The 13,825-nt window shown below is 37.5% G+C and overlaps 1 protein-coding gene across 6 annotated transcripts in view; it reads right to left on the bottom strand.

Annotated features, from left to right (window-relative positions):
- SMARCC1 (SWI/SNF related BAF chromatin remodeling complex subunit C1) overlaps positions 1-13,825 on the bottom strand; it is a 251,121-nt gene that overhangs the window by 147,293 nt on the left and 90,003 nt on the right. The window lies entirely within an intron of this gene.

Genomic DNA, 13,825 nt, shown 5'->3' with positions numbered 1-13,825 from the left:
AAAATATTGAATGGTATATTTTAACTGGTAAATTTCAAATGTGATGTTTTAAACATATAAAATTAATTTTTTTCAACTCTGACACAATTTCCAAAACAACTTTCCTGGAAACACTAGAATGCCTACAGATTTTTTAATTGCCATTTATGATCCTGGCTTTAAGTTATAGAAAAATTATCACTGAACATTGTTATTGTAATATTTTAAAGAACACTAAAACATAATATAAGCTGTATTTAACAATATATAAGCTTACAGCTAAAATCTGTAACAATTTAAAAGAAATTTTCACCTTATCAATTATAAAACTACAACTCAAATAAAACAAATGATGAATGACCTTCACATTATGGAAGCACAAACCTAATACAAAATGAGCAAAACGATGAGGTGTTAGAAATACACACTTTTTTTCCTTTAAAAACTATTACAAAATAAAAGAGCTGTAATAAGATAATATCAAACCTTAAGACTTTTAAACATAAACTCTCCCAAATTAAGCTAAAAATGAGGCCTCCAAGTAAGTCTGGTCACCCTGTCACTTACTCAAAAAAAGCAGTTTTCTGAGTTCTTGCTTTTTTTGCCCAAAACTATGATCAGTATATTCCAAATCCTGTGCTACATATTTCAAAGCAAATATAGCTAGAAAAGTTTCTGATCCACTAATAATTTTTTATTTACCTGAGGAAATGCATAAATATTATTATACTGGCATCTAAAATTACAATAATATGTTACGTGGGCATCTATTAAAGAGTGAAGTAAAACTAAGTTCTCCTACAGTCATCCCTGACCCTACAAATTGGGGTAAAATGTTTTTTCACACCAGATATTTATACATACAGCTAATGCACTAATCACAGCACTATACTGAAATGACTGCTTTATAGATTTACAGAACTGAACTCACTAAAGATAGGAACACTGTCTTATTCAAATCTGTAACTTCAGCATTAAGCAGAGTGCCAGACTATGTAAATACCTTAGAAAACTTTTCTCAACTTGTTCTTTTTCAATTGCATAGAAACTATTTACAAATCCATATCCACACTGAGAAATATACATTAAGCAGATCAAAACAATAAAACATTTATATACATAATTCAAGGTAAGGTCGATTTTTTGACAAATACTCCATTTAAAGAATTATATGATCAGATATATATTAAAATACAAAAAGTAATAATAATAGTAACTACTAACAACCACTACAGAGACTGGAAATAAGAATGCATAAAAAGAAATATCTACAGTTTTGGACACAATCTATAAATATGTAATGTATGACAAGAAAAACATAAAGGTGGGGATGGTAGGGCACAGGAAGACACTCTCTGTATGCTGTTGAATTTAAGTTGATATCAAATCAAACAAGATTACAACAGATTTAGGATGTAAAATTGAAGCTCCAAGGTAACTACAAAGAATAAGTCTGAGAAATACAGAAGAAAATATATGGAACTCAAAATGATTCTCTACAAAAGATCAATTGAACATCAAAAGAAGGCAGTAATGGAAGGACTGAAAGCCAAGAAAGATATAATACTTACAAAAAACAAGTACTAAAATGGCAGAAGTTTTACCTGTTAGAACACACTTTAAACATAAATGGATTAAATTCTCCAGTCAAAAGATAGAAATGTATAAAAAAGCACAACCCAACTAAATCTGTTTAAAAGAGAGTATCTTATATTCAAAGACACAAGTAGAATGTAAGTGAAAGGATGGAAAAAAAAATGTATTCCGCGCAAATAATCAACATAAGAAAGTTGTTGTAGCTATACCAGTCAAATAAACTTCAAGTCACAAACTGTTACAAAGAGCCAAGAATGACACTATATATTGATAAAAGGGTCAATTCATTGAAAAGCTATAACAATTATAAATGTACACTGACCGAACAAGGCCACAAAACAGATGAGGCAAATAGTGACAGATCTGAGAGTAGGTTTTATGCCTAGCAATAAACAACCGCTCTCTTTGAAAATCCGGTGTCTAGGGAATTGGTCATTTCAGCACAAAGACAAAAGAACCTACTGTCTTTGGTACAAAGTCAAGAGAATGAATCATGCATCAAAAACCTGCCAAGAAAGAAAAACTCCAGGACCAGAGTGCTTCCCAATTCAATTCTACTAAACATTCCATGAAAATTCCATGAAGAATTGACCCTAATCCTGCTAATACAGGATTTCATCTCAAACTAATGCAGTTTTTCTTCCAAAAAACTTAAGGAGTGAAATTATTTTCAAACGCATTCTCTAAGAGTCCAGATACCAACCAAGTAACAAAGCCAGAAAAAAATACCACAACAAAAGAAAATTACAGACCAAATCCGTTAGAAATACAGAAGCAAAAATCCTCAACAAAATACTAGCAAGCAAATCCAAATCACATTCCAGAACTATACACCACAATAATGTGGGTTTTATTCCAGGAATGCAATGGTGGTTCAACACAAGAAAATAAGTTAATGTAATGCACTACATTAATAAACTGAAAGGGGAAAAAAAATCACATGATCATCTGAATGCATTTGAAGTATCTGACAAAATTCTGCATTCTTTCCTGATTAAAAATACTTCAGAAGATAGAAATGCAAAGAAATTTCCTCAACATGACAAAGGGCATATATGAAAAGGCTACAGCTAATATCCTACATAATGGTGAAAGACAAAGTTTTTCCTCTGAGATCAGCAACAAGACAAGGATGCCCACAGCCACCACTCTTAATCGACATTGTACTATAAGTTCAAGCCAAAGCAATTAGGCAAGAAAAAGAAATAAAAGGCAGCCAAATTAGACAGGAAGAGTTACAACTTTCAACATTTGCAGATGACATGATCCTATATACAGAAGTACCAAAATATCTACAAACAAGTTACTAGACTCATAAAAAATTCAGCAAAGAGGAAGGATACAAGATCAACAAACAAAAATCAGTAGTGTCTTTATACACGAGCGTAATTAGCAATCACCATATATAGAAGTATGTGTGTGAAGATTTTTATCAATTAAAAAAAAACTTTTGTGCATCAAAGGATTTTATCATGAAAGTAAAAAAAAGGCAGCATCCACTATACGAAACAATATTTGGAAACCGCATATCAGATAAGGATTTAATATCCAAAATACACACAAAGGGATTCTACAACTCAACAACAAAAAGACAAGCAACCCAATTAAAAAATGGGCAAAAGACATGAACAGACACTTTTCATAAGAGGAAATACAATTGGCTAAATGGCACATGAAATGATGCTCAACTTCTCTGGATATTAGCAAAATGCAAATCAAAACCATAATAATAGGGACTTTCGGAAAGATGGCTGACTAGAGTACCTCGAGATTAGCCCTGTTCCATGGAAAAGTTAGAGAAGGGACAGGAGGATCACCAAGGCAGTGATTCGGGAGTGCGGCTGACCTGGGAGAGACTTCTGCACCACACAGGGCAGCCCTAGTTGCAGAGTTTGAGGAATTGAGAGGCAGAAAGCTGGAGCCTGACACAGAGGCATGGACCCCGCAGGAGTGCACAAACAGGAACCAAACCAGGAATACAAATTAAAGCAGGCCACGCATTCCTTGGGTGCGCTACCATTACCAGCACAGCCCTATGACCAGCAACTCACCCCAAACCCCACACACCCAATGGGAGTCACCAGCTCCCATTCCCCGTGCTCCAGGCGCCCCCACCCCACCAGCCCCCAGTGCACATCCCTGCCCCAAACCCCCAACCCAAGTGGAGCCCAACTCACCCCTCCTGCACCCCTCCAGACACTACCCCGCATTCCTTTTCTCTGCAGGCTGTTACCAGCGCATAAAGGCTGTGGGCACTAACCTCCATGCATAGGTTATGCCTGCCCCCCACCCATACTGGTGCACAGCCTCACCCCACGCCCCAAGCTCTGCACATCAGTTTACATCACTCCTAAGCCCACGCATGCGCACAGGCCCCCAACCATGTCATTCAGCTCTGGGAACCTCAGTTTACAGTAGTCCTAGAACCAAGCATACGCAAAGCCCTCGGCCACAGCCTCCAGCTCTGAGAAAGTGCTACCCTCTACAGCCAGGTCACATCTGCCCCCAGTCTACAAAGACATAAAGCCTATCTGCTGCCACAGCTCTAAGCATGCGCACAAAGGGCCCCGTGTCTTAGATCAGTGCACACCAGGGTGATATCCCCCAGACCACTGCACCCACACAGCTACATCCTCCCTGGCCGCTGGGCGCCCACATTCACAATCATCAGAGTAACATACCCAACCTGTGCCTGTACCTGCCCTGAAACAAATCACCACACTGAGTGCCCCACCCCACACCCTGCTCCCTGCTGTATAAACATTCTGCAGACACAAGGCCTTAGACTACTGAAAGACATCAACTCCCAAAGTAAATCAATCAAGGTATTTATATGCCACAAAGAAAGCAGAAGATCTATAAGCATATCACAATGCAGACAGATATAGCCCTGCCTAATGACCAAATTAAAACACCAGAGGAGACACAGACATTGGAACAACTAATCAAAGATGTTCATACAACTCTATTTAATAAAATAAGTGGGACAGCAAATGACTTCAAGGAGATCAAGAAGACAGAAGAGCATAAAGAGGAATTTGAAAGAACAGAAAAATAGCAGGTATCACAGAGATCAAAGACTCTGTTGACCAAATAAAAAACATACCAGAGGCACACAACACCAGAGTTGAAGAGACAGAAGAATAAGTGATATAAGACTTACAATAGCAAATGGCAAAAAAGATAGAAAAATCTGAACTGGATCTCAGAGAAATGATACCCAAAATAAAGTGTGCAAATGTAAGAATCACTGGTGTCCTAGAAGAAGAAGAAAGGAGTAAAGGACTAGGAAGAGCAGTTCAGGATATAATGAGGACAAACTTCCCAACCCTCATAAAGGACATAAATATACAAGTCAAAGAAGGCCAACGAACTCCAAACAGAATTAAATCCAAATAGGCCTTCCCCAAGACACATACTAATCAGTCTATCTAAATGTTGAAGAGAAACAGAAAATCCTGAATGCAGTAAGAGAAAACAATCCACTACATACAAGGGAAACCAAATAAGACTGAGTTCAGACTACTCAACTAGCAGCCTGGGAGATGAGAAGGCAGTGGTATGATATATTTAAGATTCGGAAAGAGAAAGATTTCCAGCCAAGAATTCTGTACCAAGCCAAATTATCCTTCAAAACTGAGGGATAGATTAAAGTTTTCACAGACAAACAAGTCCCGAAAGAATATGCCACCAAGAGACTGGTCATACAAGAAATAGTAAGAGGAGTTCTGCCGGCTGTAAAAAAAAGTCAGGAGAGGGAGGCGTGGAGGAGGGCACAGAATCGGAGAGTAGCACTAAGGGTAATTTAAAGAATACAAACAGAAAAAGGGAAAAGAGTATAGAGACATGACAAATAAAAAAGATAAGATGGTGGATTCAAGAAACGCCTTTTCAGTAATAACTCGGAATATAAACACACTCAACTTACCAATTAAGATAGATTGGCAGAATACATTAAGAAACATAATCCAGTTATATGCTGCTTACAAGAGATTCATCTTAGACAAAAGGATACAAATGCATTGAAAGCAAAAGGATGGAAAAAAGATTTTCTATGCAAATTGTAACCAAAAGAAAGGAGGAGTAGCTATACTAGTATCGGACAAAATAGGCTTTAAATGTAAAGACATCATAAAAGACAAAGAAGGACATATACTAATTAAAGGGTCAATTCACCAAGAGAATGTAACAATCAAATATTTATGCTCTCAATCAAGGAGCTCCAAAGTACAGGTACAAGGAGCTCATAGACAGACATTGGCAAAACTGAAGGGAGTGACAGATGTTTGAACAATAACAGTAGGAAACTACAATACACCACGCTCCTCTAAAGATAGAACAACCAGAGAGAACATCAACAAGGAAACAGAGAAGTTAAATAACTTGATAAATGAATTAGACCTAACAGACATATATAGCTCATTGCACCCCAAAGTACAAGGATATACATTCTTCTCTAGAGCTCATGGAACATTCTCCAGGATAGATCATATGCTAGGGCGCAAAACAGGTCTTCATAAATTTTAAAATATTGAGATTATTCAAAGCACTTTCTCTGATCATAATGTGATGAAGCTGGATCTCAATAACCACCAAAGAACGAGAACATTCACAAAGAGGATACTATGAACAACTATAAGCCAACGAACTAGGCAACTTAGATGAAATGGACAAATTCCTGGAGACACACAAACAAGCTACATTGACTCAGGAAGAAATAGAAGATCTCAACAAACAAATCAATAGAGGATCTCAACAAACAAATCACAAGTAAAGAGATTCAATCAGTCATCCAAAATCTTCCTACAAAGAAAAGCCCAGGGCCAGATGGCTTCACAGGGGAATTTTACCAATCATTCCAAAAAGGATGACACCAATCCTGCTCAAACCTTTCCCAAAAATTGAGGAAAAAGGAATTCTACTTAACTCATTTTATGAAGCTAATATCATTTTAATACCAAAACTGGGTAAAGATGCCATAAGAAAGGGAAACTACACGTCAATCTCCCTGATGAACACAGATACAACAATTCTCAACAAAAAATTAGTAAATTGAACCCAACAGCACATTAAAAGAATTATACACCATGACCAAGTGGAGTCTATACCAGGAATGCAAGCATGGCTCAACACAAGAAAATAAATTAATAAAATACAATACATTAACAAATTGAAAGGGAAAAATCACATGATCATCTCAACTGATGTTGAAAAAGCATTCGACAAAATTTAGCATCCTTTTCTGATAAAAACACTGAGAAAGATAGGAATCAAAGATAACTACCTCAATATGATAAAGGGAATATATGAAAAACCAATAGCCAGCATTGTACTCAGTGGCCACAGACTGAAAGCTTTCTCCCTAAGATCAGGAACAAGACAAGGATGCCCACTATCACCACTACTATTCAACAGTGTGCTAGATGTTCTAGCTAGAGCAATCAGAGAGGACAAAGAAATAAAAGGCATCCAAATTGGAAAGGAAGAAGTAAAAACTATTATTTACAGATGATATGATACTAGGAAGAGTCTGAAAAATCCACAGCAAAGTTACTTGAGCTAATATACAAATTCAGCAAGGTGGCGGGATATAAATTTAACATGCAAAAATCAGTAACATTTCCATATACAAGCAATGACCTAACTGAGGAGTCAGTTAAGGAAAAAATTTCATTCAAAATAGCAACTAAAGGAATCAAGTACTTAGGAATGAACTACGGATGTGTGGTAGTTTTAGATTCAGTTGTCAACTTGGTCAGGTGAAGGTACCTAGTTCTGTTGCTATGGACATGAGCCAATGGTATGTGAACTTCCTCTGTTGCTCATTACATCTACAGTGGGCTAAGAGGCATGCCTGCTGTAATGAATGATGTTTGATTTAATTAAACGAGAGAGCTTAAGGTAGCACAGCCCAAGCAACTTAGCATACCTCATCTCAGCACTTGCAGCTCAGCCCAGGCCTTTGGAGATAAAGTAATCACCCTAGGGAAAGCTGCTGGAACCCAGAGGCCTGTAGAGAAGGCCAGCAGAGATCACCTTGTGCCTGCGCACGTAAGAAAGAACCTCAGTTGAAAGTTAGCTGCCTTTTCTCTGAAGAACTAACAAAATAAATCCCCTTTTATTAAAAGCCAATCCTTCTCTGGTATGTTGCATTCCGGCAGCTAGCAAACTAGAACAGGATGTAAAGGACTTGTACACAGAAAACTACATAACACTGTTAAAAGAAATAGGTGGAAAGACATTTCCTGCTCACAGACAGGAAGGCTAAATAAAGTTAAGACATCAATTCTCCTCAGATTGATACACAGGTTCAACACAGTACCAATGAAAATTCCAACAACCTACTTTGAAGATTTGGAAAACCTAATTACCACATTCATCTGGAAGGGAAAGAGACCATGAATAGCTAAAAGTATCCTAAAAAAGAACAGAGTGGGAGCATTAACATTTCCTGACTTTAAAACCTATTACAAAGCCACAGTGGTTCAAACAACATAGTAGTGGCACAAAGATACAAGCACTAAACAATGGAATCGAATCGAGAGTGCAGAAATAGACCACCAAATCTATGGTCAATGGATTTTTGACAAGGCCCCCAAATCCATCGAACTGGGACAAAATAGTCTTTTCAATAACTGGGCATGGAGAAACTGGGTATCAACACCCAAAGGAATGAAAGAGGACCCCTATCTTACACCCCACATAAAAATTAACTCAAAGTGCATCAAACACCTAAATATAAGTAGCAGCACCATAAAGCTTCTACAAGAAAATGTAGGGAAACATCTTCAAGACCTAGTTATAGGAGGTAGCTTCCTAAACTTTACACAGAAAGCACAAGCAACAAAAGAAAAAATAGATATATGGGAACTCCCCAAAATCAAATGCTTCTGCACCTCAAAAGACTTTGTCAAAAAGGTGAAGAGGAGGCCAACTCAATGGGAGAAAATATTTGGAAATCACATGTTGGACAAAGGTTTGATATCCTTTATACATAAAGAAATCATACAACTCAACAACAAAAAAAGAAACAATCCAATTATAAAATGGGCTAAAGATATGAATAGGCATTTTTCTGAAGAGCAAATACAGATGGCTCAAAAGCACATGAAGCAGGTGGGCCACGGTGGGTCAGCAGGCAGAGTTCTCGCCTGCCGTGACAGAGACCTGGGTTCAATTCCCGGTGCGTGCCCATGTGAAAAAAAAAAAAAGCACATGAAGAAATGTTCATTTTTATTGGCTATGAGGGAAATGCAGATCAAGACTACAATGAAATATCACCTCACACCTATAAGAATGGCTGCTATTAAACAAATAGGAACTATAAATGTTGGGGAGGATGTGGAGAAACGAACACTTACACACTGCTGGTCAGAGTGCATAATGGTGCAGCCACTATGGAAGACTGTTAGGCAGTTCTTTAGGAAACTAAATACTGAGTTACCCTATGACCCAGCAATAACGCTACTTGGTGTATACCCAGAAAAGCTGAAAGCAACAATACAAACAGACATTTGCACACTGATGTTCATACCAGCATTATTCACAATCACCAAAAGATGGAAACAAACCAAATGCCCATCAACAGACAAGTGGATCAACAAAATGTAGTATATACATATGATGGAATATTATGCAACAGTAAGACAAAATGATGTCCTGAAGCACATGACAAGATGGATGAGCCTTGAGGACATAATGCTGAGCAAAATTGGTGAGACACAAAAGGATAGATACTGTATGATTTCACTTTTATGACCATGGTAAAGGTATAATCAGAGGCTTATAATACAGAATATACGGGATTCAGAGATACATAGGAGTTAGAGATACATAGGAGCTAGAACAATTAGTTAATGAGGCTGAACTCCAATGTAAGGGAATAGATAGGAGCAAAGGTGATTCTCTAGTGGGTCTAGAAATAATATTACCATACTGAAGATGAACAAGATTGAAAGGGGTTGCATACACCTATGTGTCCCACTGACTCACTAGAAATATGAATTAGTTCTCGCCAGAACTACTTCAAAGATATGATTTTTATATAAAGACTGTTTAAGTCCAGGGTACAGGGGAAAAACTGCTATTGCATGCAATTAGCTATGTTCAAAAGAAAACCATCAGCACTACCACAGCGACAGCAGAGGTAAATAATGGGGGGAGGGAAAGGAGTTAAGAGGAAGTTTAGATTTCCTATTTGGTGACGGTGTGTTTATTGGTTTTCTTTTCTTGGGAACAATGAAATGATCTAAAATTGACAATGTTGATGGACTATAAACTTAGGGCCTTCAACATGATGACCGATAAATTTGGGTGGCTGAAGGATGCACTGGCGGAGAACTAAATTGGTGAATGATGGTGTACACTTATCAACGAAGGTTATGCTGCTACCAAAAGGAACAAATTTGTGAGGCATGCAACGATGTGGGACATGTGGTGAGACAAAATAAGCCAGAAACAAAAGAACAACAATGGTATGGTAACCTTTAGAAAATGCTTATAAGAAAACAGGCACCTAAACTGTAAGCTTTTAGAGCAGACACATTAGTCTGGAGTGGTGATTATTATTATCTGGATTTCTAAGAGGCTGTTTTATATATATAACCTGATTTAGAGATAAGAACAAAACCGAACAGGCTGGGGTAGTAATTCAGAATATAGGGGTAAGGAAGACAATATCTATATTTTAGAGACACACATACTCTTTGAGACCAATGGAAGAAAGATTTTATTTGATCTGGAATTGAAATTTTCTGTAGTGCATAATCTAACTCAACATATCTGTACACTTCATTTGAACAACTGAAACACAGGGAGCACAGAATAAGAAAGAGGTCCTTTAATCCTGTATAGATTATTGTAATGCCTGGAAATATCCTAGAGTATATTAAGCAGATAGTCAAAAAGTATTGGTAAAGTCCCCTGAGGGAAGGGAGAAAGAATATGGAACTATTAAACCTTATCATCAGGGAATCTCCTGACACTGTGGCAAACTTGAGGGATGCCCAAATCAATAGGCCATGCCCTCGATCATGAGGCTTACTCTTGTGAAGCTTATGTCTTTAGATTTCCTATTTGGTGACGATGTGCTTATTGGTTTTCTTTCTCTTGGGAACAATGAAATGATCTAAAATTGAGAATGTCGATGGACAGCAGAAAAGCTGAGACTACCTACAGGTATGCCTAAGAGTTACTTTTGGAGGATCTCTTTTGTTGCTCAGATGTGGCCTCAGTCTCTCTAAGCCCAACTCTGCAAGTGAAATAACTGCCCTCCCCCACTATGTGGGACATGACAACCAGAGTGAAAGTCTCCCTGGCGATGTGGGAGATGACTCCCAGGGATGAATCCAGACCTGGCACCATGGGATCAATGTTCTAGTCTGCTAGCTGCCAGAATGCAATATACCAGAAACGGAACGGCTTTTATAAAGGGGAATTTAATAAGTTGCTAGTTTACAGTTCCAAGGTCAAGAAAATGTCTCAATTACAACAGTCTACACAAATGTCCAATTTAAGGCATCCGGGGAAAGACACCTTGGTTCAAGAAGGCCAACGACGTTCAACATTTCTCTCTTAGCTGGAAGAGCACATGGTGAACATGGCGGTGTCTGCTGGCTTTCACGTGGCTCTACCAAAAAGGGGACTCTCTCCAAAATGTTTCCTCTTTTAAAGGATTCCAGCAAGCAACTCCACCTTCAGTGGGTGGAGACACACCTCCATGGAAATCATCTAATCAAAAATTACCACCCACAATTGGGTGGGTCATATCTTCATAGCAACAATCAAAATACCCCCACCCAGCAACACTGAATGAGGATCAAAGGGCATGGCTTTTCTGGGGTCCACCACAGATTCAGACCGGCACAATCAACAATTACATCCTGACCAAAAAGGGGAAAAGAAGAGTAAGTAATAATGTATCAGTGACAGAGAGAGTTCAAATACAGCTGAGGGTTGCTCTTATGCAAGCTTCTGTTAGACTTTGCTACCTATCATAACCTTCCAATTCCCAACCAGGAACATTCCAGCAAATCCTAAAGAACACTTAGGGCAATATATGATCCCACAAGGGTTCCACGCACTAGATTAACTTTCCAGAAACCTACAACCTCCAGATGGGTCCCTGTTCCAGGTAAGTCCTAAAACCTAGCTCAGCCTCTCCAGCTCCCTATCCCTTATTAGTGATAGATCCCTCCAGTATCAAAAATTTAGAATTGCTGTAGCCCAAACACCCCTAAAGAGAGGTATGGAAAGATCAAAGGTGATGGCGGCATTATACACAGAAGATAGGATTTAATAAATGAATATGAATGTTGAATCATTGATATCTTTTAGTCTCCAGTTTTTTAGAGCAGCTAGAAGTAAAAACCTAAAACTGTGAAACTGTTAACCCATGTCAAACTCTGAAATATGTCAAACTCTACAACTAATTGTGCTGTTGTGTTTTGAAATTTATAGCTTTCTTGTATATACGTTATTTTTCACAAAAAAAGAAGGAAAAAAAGTCGACTGTGATGGTAAAAAAATATTTAAGCCCTCTAGCCTCCTATATTCTGGAGCAGCTAGAAGAAAAAATACAAGGATCATACGGTAGCCCATAATAAACTCTGTGATCTGCCCTGTAACCACTTGTTGAAGAGTTCTTTGAAAACTATTGTTTTTTTATTTCTTTGCTTTGTATATATGTTTTACTATACAATTTAAAAAGTTTAAAAAAAACATAATTCACCTATATGCTGATTACAAGAGAGGCATCTTACATTCAAGGATACAGATTTAAAGTGGAAGGATGGAAAAAGATCTTCTATGCAAGCTGTAACCAAAGAAAGCAGAAGTAGCCATTCTAATATAAGACAAAATAGACTTTAAATGTAAAGACATCATAAGAGACAAAGAACACTATATATTAATGCAAAGGACAATTCATCATGAAGAAATAACAATCATAACTGTGTATGCTCCCAATCAAGGAGCTCCAAAGTACATGAAGACAGTCATTGGCAAAACTGAAGGGAGCAATAGATGTTTCAACAATAATAGGAGATGTCAGTAAACCACTCTCCTCTATACATAGATTGATCAGACAGAGGCTCAACAGGGAAACAAAGAACTTAAACAATTTGATAAATGAACTGTTTAAGTTCTTTAGTTGCTCAGATGTGGCTTCTCTCTCTTTAAGCCCACAGGGCAAGTGAACTTACTGCCCTCCCCCACTATGTGGGATATGTATCCCAGGTGTGTAAATCTCCCTGGCAACATGGGACAGAATTCTGGGATGAGCTGGGACCCAGCATAAAGAGATTGAGAAAACCTTCTAGGCCAAAAGAGGCAAGAGAATAATGACACAAAATAAAGTTTTAGTGGCTGAGAAATTTCAAACTGAGTTGAGTTAATCCTGGAGATTATTCTTACGCCATTATATAGCTATCCCCTTTTTAGTTTATGGTGTATTGGAGTGTTTAAAGGGAAGTACCAGAAACTGTAGAGCTGTGTTCCAGTAGCCTTATTTCTTGAAGATGATTGTATAATAGCTTTTGAAAAGTGACTTTGTGATTATGAAATCTTGTGTCCGATGCTCCTTACAGATGGGTAAAAAAAAAATGGATTAAAAATAAACAAATAGGGAAACAAAGGTTAAAACAAATTCAGTAGACTGAAATTCTAGTGGTCAACGAGAGGGTAGGGTAAGGGGGACAGTATGTATGAATTTTTTCTTTTTTATTTTGCTGGAGTGATGCAAACGTTAAAAAAAATGATCATGGTAATGAATACACAACTATGTGATGATACTGTGAGCCACTGATTGTACACCATTAAAAAAAAAAAAAAAAGGAAATAAAGTCTAACTCAGCATTTCTATACCAAGCCAAACTCTCAGTGAAGATATCAATTGCAAGGGCAACAGAATTATATGTTCACACAAACTCAAAGGTATCCCACCTACAAAATATAAAAGTTTCAGGAAACAGTATTCTAGCCATAAGATCTGTTTTAGGAGAAAGAGTAGGAAAAGACCTGGTAGAGACAACAGGCAACAGCAACACAGTAAAACATTAAGTTAAATCTATATGATAACTGTGATGCTTAACACAAATATTAAATGATTCCTGAAAGAGAAATTTCCTATAGTTAAAAAACAGTAATATTTTATGTTTAAAATTCTGTTAAAGTTCCTCCTTTTTTTATTCCATAGGCTAACAGGAGCACAGAAAACTGCTGTAGGCTATACCCAAGAGTACTGAATTTGAAG

Source organism: Tamandua tetradactyla, chromosome 15, assembly GCF_023851605.1.
Source record: "Tamandua tetradactyla isolate mTamTet1 chromosome 15, mTamTet1.pri, whole genome shotgun sequence".
NCBI lineage: Eukaryota > Metazoa > Chordata > Mammalia > Pilosa > Myrmecophagidae > Tamandua > Tamandua tetradactyla.
The sequence above is the reverse complement of the archived record's forward strand: the minus strand, read 5'-3'. Positions and strand labels throughout refer to the sequence as shown.